We start from the raw sequence: 8,754 nt of genomic DNA on the forward strand, positions 1-8,754 counted from the left end.
TTCCCTTATCAAATATTCTGACAAAATCTATTCTTGAAAATTTTTCCTTATCGAATTCTTATCCAACGATTGACGCTTACAAGCGTCATTCAAAACTGACTACAATGTTGAATACATTCAAAACTGACTACAATGTTGAATACATTCAAAACTGACTACAATGTTGAATACATTGATCAAAATCCCAGTAAAGATATCATCAAAAGAAATCAAAATCCCAGTAAAGATATCTTCAAAAGAAATCAACATCCCAGTTAAAGATATCATCAAAAGAAATCAAAATCCCAGTAAAGATATCATCAAAAGAAATCAAAATCCCAGTAAAGATATCATCAAAAGAAATCAAAATCCCAGTCTCATTGAAAACTAACAAAAAATTAATGATAGAACTTGGTGGAGAGGTTTTGTGAATAGTCGACCTGTTCCACCCAACAGAACGACTTAGGATATGAATGTGTATGTATGTTCTGCTAATGTAGTTTTAACTGTTGATCTTTTTATGGTAAGCTATGTCAATCGTTCCATTCATTGAGATAAACAGGTTTTCTTGAATCATCTTCTCTCAATCCGGCACGCGACTGTATGAACATCTTTTATAGCTTTTAATTGACATCTTTAACTGTGAACTTTTCCAATCAGTTTTTTTATTGCATTTTTTAATGTCAGGAAAGTTGATTTCTCAATCAAATATGCATCTACATATACGAGTACATACACAAATACACATGCATGATGGTTTGATGGGTAGGTACATACTGTAAGATTGGTAATATCAAAAGGAATACCATTATGAATTTGTCTCGCATGACCTTTTCCTATGATTTGTCAGGTGTCCATAAGCAGAAATTTTACCTGCGTTTCGCCATTACCATTAATATCAGGTGTCAATAAAGTTCACGTATACAGGGTCCGCTTGAGGAATAGTTGTTTTAAAAGGGACGTAAGAAACATAACTTTCCCTGTAATGCGATTTGCGAGTTGAAGAGTGGGGATGAACTAAATGCGTGTTTATACGTAGCTTCAGAACCAATATAACAATGTAAATGAAGATGGGGTGTTGATTCTTCTATTATTATATCAGACTCTCAGATATCGTAATTACCTAGTTGGTTATGGTTAATTCTTCGCTTTGACAAAACGACCGTAGGTATTGATTTAACTTTTAGGTACCTACAACAAACCATTCAGTAATCCAGCTGATACTATCCACAAATATCCAACTAGTCAGTTTGTACATCTATCTAGTCCGTGGGTACCTACAATCCTTACAATACGGTATCCATTGTAGATGACCTATCAGCAGTAGGTAAATATAGGAGTCAACACCCAAGAACCTTGTACGTACTAAGCCAGAGTTGTCTGAAAGGAAGTTTACTGTAACACGCACCAGAATAGTTGATACTGTTGATATAGTTCGTACGATTTCCGGTGGTTATTTCCGACCAGAAGGTCAGTCTAGGCCGATGCGCTGATTTCCATCAGGGAACCGACTAGCGACTGTGGTCAGACGACTTGTCCGTTTGTGGTTTTTCCGTTGAGCAAAACTGTGAATCTAGCATCTACAAACAGAGTAACGGGAGTCATGTACTACTCACCAAACTGCCTCATTGATGAAATGAAATAACCAATCCCAAAACAGTTCAATTCAATTCAATTCAATATTTTTATTGTGATATTTGACAAACTTTTTACACAATTTACAATAATACTGGGGGGGTGCTAATAATTTATTTTAATAAAGGAAAGAATAAATAAACGAATAACTAACATTGTTTCATTCAATGTTGAAATTCAAGTGACCTAGAAGTAAGTAAATACAAGATACCTACACATACCTATACCTACCTATTACCTATTACTTATCTTCTAGGTTAATCTTTAGGTCAGAACCTACCTGCTTACCTATTAAAGAAACCGAAATAATGAAATTCACATCTTCAACGGAATCAAAGAAAGAGTTCTGAACTTTACTAATGCTTTTCCAAAACTTAATTACCTATACTCTATAGGTAATTACCACCTACTTATGGTTTTTTTGAATAGGTATAGGCAGATGCCTACCTATTTGTTATTATAATGGCATAGGGAGAGGTACTGCTCAAAATTAGTTAGGCAGATATCTTATTAAATTTGAGGTACCTAATTATAATTACCAATTACCTACTTTTCATGATCACAAGCATACATTGTTTTACACAAGTTCCCTCTTTATGTGAACTTTCATTACCTACCTCTGGTTCCAGGTGTAAACCTATTATGTAGGAGATACCTACCTGTTGATAATATTAATGTACAAGTGGGTAGTTATCTTAAGCATATACCTACCTCCTCAAGTTATCATGTTAATACCTACCTTCAAGCTTCAAGCAAGCGAGAAATAACTTTGAGATGTCAAAAACAAGATCTAATAAATCAATTACATAGGTAGGTCTGTAGGTAATATTTAGGTAGATATATTAAATTCATATAAGAGTAGGTGTACTGAGCCTAAGATTGGTAGGTAGGCATTAAGCATAAGATTGGAATGGAGCTGATTTTAATTGGCCAGAACCACTTACCAACTAAAGAGGCTTGACTTTCTTGATTACTCAAAATAATCTCAGAAGGAAAATTCCTTATGCGGCCTGTTTTTACCTTCAAACCATAATGAAACCCTTTTATTGATTTTTAAAAACTTTATACCTACTATAATGAAGGTACCTAATACATACAGATATGTAATACTGTACCAGTCGTCTTGGTTCGTCACGACCTAATTATTGAACATGAACACTTTTGTGCCCTTTTTCATCGTATACCTCCTACTGCAGGTATTCGCTAATTTGCATAAAATTAATTAGATAAGATAGGATATATATTTTTCTAATAATACCGAGGTATCTTATGTAGATAATGGTGATATAAATATTCTAATTAAGACAATACAATACTGTTTCTCACAATCTTATAAGCCATCGTATACAGTGTATATCTATGCCTTTAACTTACCATGTTCCTAAGACTCCCTGAACACCTGTAGTTATATGAGGAAGATGTTTCTTCACGTATTTTTCCCCCATAAAATTTCACAGATAATTATTAATTTATTATTTCCTATCTTTCATACGCATCCATTTTTTACCTTTTCTGGTAATTTTGCCCCAGTTTTTTTTTTTTCGTAATTTTCTCAAAACTTTGCTTCTATTTTGTTTGATTCTGTTGATTGTTCAAATGTTCACTATTCGTCATAATGTTTTCTACATAAGGCAGGTTCTGTACCTTCTACTGTTTTAATCTCGTTCTCCTATATCTAAGAATCAAAGGGCCTCTAATTTCCCATTGTTCTACCAAGCTCACGACTCTTTTTAAGCTATCTCCCTCCCTTTCCGTCCCTATTTCCTTCATATTCTTACCATACCTACCTAGTAGGTACAATAAAATGATTGTGGTCTTTATTAGGTTAGGTACTACTAATATTTGAAGGCTGTTTTTCTTACAGTCATATTATGGAAAGAGATTTTCATGAATATTAATTAACTCCTACCCAAGTCCTTTATATTATGTACCTATACGTAGATACGTCATACATATAGTTATGTATGTGCTTACTATACCTGAAGTTGGTAGTAGCTAACACACATAAGGAAATATTTCGGACCCCATACCGGTCGATTGTCTGAAGGAACCATACGAAAAATATGACAAAAACATAATATTAGTTAGGTATTTAACATTAGTTTCCTATATGTTCGCCCGTGGTTAAAATTTATTTGAAGCTCGGGGCCTAAAATACGTGAATCTCCGGAATAATAAATAATAAATAGAAGTCAGTAGGTAAGTGTTTTGATGTCTTAACTTCTTAACTAGAATTGTTCAAAGTTAGAGAAGAACTTTTCAAAGTTTCTGTTTCAATACCAATTGTATGTACATATGGTATGGATCTGTTGATACAGCTATTAGGTATACTTATACATAGATAGTTAGGTATTATAAAATACATAAATTATCTACTTGGGTAAATATTTAGCATGTGGATGTTAATTTCTTTATAGCTGCCTATAGGTACTATTCGTTGTAGGTAAGTCGTAAAATGTCTAGCACTTTCTTATGCCTATGTATTTTCAAATTGTACCTTTGTAATGTTCCTAATGTAGGTAGGTATGTCTAGCTTGTGAACCTACTAAGTACCTACACACGTACATAATCATTCATATGTAATGTACCTAATACTCATTTAAAACAGGAACTCTACCTAGTTGAAATACTTAATACCCAGTATGCGGTAGGCTTACATACCTGCTAGATAAATGAATTGCCTATTTCCTTAACAATATAACCTGTCAGCTTTTATTGAAAACTAAAAAGTAAACAAGAACAACTCTAAAACAATTTACTAGACCACATGCTGGAAGTATAAACAAACTAAATAGGTAGGTAATACCTAGGTATTTATTATAATCTGGTATAACAAGTTGATTGACTGTAAAGAGATTAAACTTAAAACGTATAGCTCGTTATTTCTTGGATTAGCCACAATTAGGCTGACAGCAGTCCAGTGAATTTGAATACCTACGTCCTAAGTAATAACTAATAACCTGAAATGGGCTGAAAAAGATAATAACATGAAATGGATTATGTAACTCTAAACTTAAAACGTCGTATGAGTTTATTAAAATTATATTCTTGTGTATAATAATATTTTACTTACATTTATTATTAAAATTTCCTGTTTAAATGTTGTTCATTATCAATAATAATTAATCAGTTTTGAGTCTACCTTTGTTTTGTTTATTTTCTTTAAAATTCTTAAATTAACTTAAAATCATTCTTGCATTTGAGTAATAAAATAATCATTAATCTATGATTTTCTTTTTTTCTTTTTGCCTCATACCTAAATGATGAACTTTTTTAGTGCATTTGTCTTGAAAAGACTTTTATTGTATTCGACTCAATCTGTAATTTTTTTTAACATTTTATTTATTTGAATAGTTGAAACTAACAAATTTGAAGAAGAGTAGAAATCTTCTTGAGATGTTTGAATGTGATTGAAATAAAATCGATGAAATCCAAAGCTGGAGTTACTACTAAACTATTATTATGTGATCAATTTGGTATGTATGCATTCAGATAGGTTCAAATTTACCTATGTATAGGTACCTGAAGATCCCTCTTTTAATTACCTACTTATTTTAATAAAGGAAAGAATAAATAAACGAATAACTAACATTGTTTCATTCAATGTTGAAATTCAAGTGACCTAGAAGTAAGTAAATACAAGATACCTACACATACCTATACCTACCTATTACCTATTACTTATCTTCTAGGTTAATCTTTAGGTCAGAACCTACCTGCTTACCTATTAAAGAAACCGAAATAATGAAATTCACATCTTCAACGGAATCAAAGAAAGAGTTCTGAACTTTACTAATGCTTTTCCAAAACTTAATTACCTATACTCTATAGGTAATTACCACCTACTTATGGTTTTTTTGAATAGGTATAGGCAGATGCCTACCTATTTGTTATTATAATGGCATAGGGAGAGGTACTGCTCAAAATTAGTTAGGCAGATATCTTATTAAATTTGAGGTACCTAATTATAATTACCAATTACCTACTTTTCATGATCACAAGCATACATTGTTTTACACAAGTTCCCTCTTTATGTGAACTTTCATTACCTACCTCTGGTTCCAGGTGTAAACCTATTATGTAGGAGATACCTACCTGTTGATAATATTAATGTACAAGTGGGTAGTTATCTTAAGCATATACCTACCTCCTCAAGTTATCATGTTAATACCTACCTTCAAGCTTCAAGCAAGCGAGAAATAACTTTGAGATGTCAAAAACAAGATCTAATAAATCAATTACATAGGTAGGTCTGTAGGTAATATTTAGGTAGATATATTAAATTCATATAAGAGTAGGTGTACTGAGCCTAAGATTGGTAGGTAGGCATTAAGCATAAGATTGGAATGGAGCTGATTTTAATTGGCCAGAACCACTTACCAACTAAAGAGGCTTGACTTTCTTGATTACTCAAAATAATCTCAGAAGGAAAATTCCTTATGCGGCCTGTTTTTACCTTCAAACCATAATGAAACCCTTTTATTGATTTTTAAAAACTTTATACCTACTATAATGAAGGTACCTAATACATACAGATATGTAATACTGTACCAGTCGTCTTGGTTCGTCACGACCTAATTATTGAACATGAACACTTTTGTGCCCTTTTTCATCGTATACCTCCTACTGCAGGTATTCGCTAATTTGCATAAAATTAATTAGATAAGATAGGATATATATTTTTCTAATAATACCGAGGTATCTTATGTAGATAATGGTGATATAAATATTCTAATTAAGACAATACAATACTGTTTCTCACAATCTTATAGTCCATCGTATACAGTGTATATCTATGCCTTTAACTTACCATGTTCCTAAGACTCCCTGAACACCTGTACTTATAATATAAGGAGGATGTTTCTTCACATATTTTTCCCCCATAAAACTTCACAGATAATTATTAATTTATTATTTCCTATCTTCCATACGCATCCATTTTTTACCTTTTCTGGTAATTTTGCCCCAGTTTTTTTTTAGTAATTTTCTCAAAACTTTGGTTCTATTTTGTTTGATTCTGTTGATTGTTCACTATTCGTCATAATGTTTTCTACATAATGCAGGTTCTGTACCTTTTACTGTTTTATCTCGTTCTCCTATATCGAAGAAGCAAAGGGCTTCTAATTTCCCATTGTTCTACTAAGCTCACGACTCTTTTTAAGCTATCTCCCTCCCTTTTCGTCCCTATTTCCTTCATATTCTTACCATACCTAGTAGGTACAATAAAATGATTGTGGTCTTTATTAGGTTAGGTACTACTAATATTTGAAGGCTGTTTTTCTTACAGTCATATTAAGCCATCGTATACAGTGTATATCTATGCCTTTAACTTACCATGTTCCTAAGACTCCCTGAACACCTGTAGTTATATGAGGAAGATGTTTCTTCACGTATTTTTCCCCCATAAAATTTCACAGATAATTATTAATTTATTATTTCCTATCTTTCATACGCATCCATTTTTTACCTTTTCTGGTAATTTTGCCCCAGTTTTTTTTTTTTCGTAATTTTCTCAAAACTTTGCTTCTATTTTGTTTGATTCTGTTGATTGTTCAAATGTTCACTATTCGTCATAATGTTTTCTACATAAGGCAGGTTCTGTACCTTCTACTGTTTTAATCTCGTTCTCCTATATCTAAGAATCAAAGGGCCTCTAATTTCCCATTGTTCTACCAAGCTCACGACTCTTTTTAAGCTATCTCCCTCCCTTTCCGTCCCTATTTCCTTCATATTCTTACCATACCTACCTAGTAGGTACAATAAAATGATTGTGGTCTTTATTAGGTTAGGTACTACTAATATTTGAAGGCTGTTTTTCTTACAGTCATATTATGGAAAGAGATTTTCATGAATATTAATTAACTCCTACCCAAGTCCTTTATATTATGTACCTATACGTAGATACGTCATACATATAGTTATGTATGTGCTTACTATACCTGAAGTTGGTAGTAGCTAACACACATAAGGAAATATTTCGGACCCCATACCGGTCGATTGTCTGAAGGAACCATACGAAAAATATGACAAAAACATAATATTAGTTAGGTATTTAACATTAGTTTCCTATATGTTCGCCCGTGGTTAAAATTTATTTGAAGCTCGGGGCCTAAAATACGTGAATCTCCAAGCATCCATAACAGAGTAACGGGAGTCATGTACCTACTACTCACCAAACTGCCTCATTGATGAAATGAAATAACCAATCCCAAAACAGTTCTTTCGGTACTTTTACTATCTGTTGCTCTCCCTTTTGTTGTACCGTTTCATCCTAGGTAGGAGTAAACTGTTTTAACCTGGAGATTAGTTATTTAACATTAGTTTCCTATATGTTCGCCCGTGGTTAAAATTTATTTGAAGCTCGGGGCCTAAAATACGTGAATCTCCAAGCATCCAATTCGCCGAACATCACCAAACTCTGGTTTGACGCCTCTTTCATAATTCGTATGGAACAGATCAGATTATAACGAGTAATATAGCGAATATTATATTCTCTACAGAAGGTTCATGGTCTCAGACAAACAAGTATCAAGTTCAAGGCCAAGGTATGGCCTGTTTTAATGGTGCTGGTACCATAACAACACGGTTACATGGGCGCTAAATTGGCTTTTTATGACAATGGCCGAAGCAGCATAACAGGAATTCCTCATACCCTAACATCCGCGGAAACTTTACCAAACTCTGGTTTAACGCCTCTTTCATAATTCGTATGGAACAGATCAGATTATAACGAGTAATATAGCGAATATTATATTCTCTACAGAAGGTTCATGGTCTAACAAAAATAATTGTTTGAGGAACTTTTATTATTGAAGAAATGACCAGAGTAATTAAAAATAACTTATACAAATACTTGATACCTACTATAATGAAGGTACCTAATACATACAGATATGTAATACTGTACCAGTCGTCTTGGTTCGTCACGACCTAATTATTGAACATGAACACTTTTGTGCCCTTTTTCATCGTATACCTCCTACTGCAGGTATTCGCTAATTTGCATAAAATTAATTAGATAAGATAGGGACACTTCGTAATTATATTTACCAACAACAAAAACATCAACAACAACTCACGGAAAATTTTCAAAAGCTCGCAAATAGCTAGATAATAAGGAGATCTGTACCTACTAATGAT

The sequence above is a fragment of the Diaphorina citri genome, unplaced genomic scaffold (genome assembly GCF_000475195.1).
Source record: "Diaphorina citri unplaced genomic scaffold, Diaci psyllid genome assembly version 1.1 scaffold2794, whole genome shotgun sequence".
NCBI classification, from domain to species: Eukaryota; Metazoa; Arthropoda; class Insecta; order Hemiptera; family Psyllidae; genus Diaphorina; species Diaphorina citri.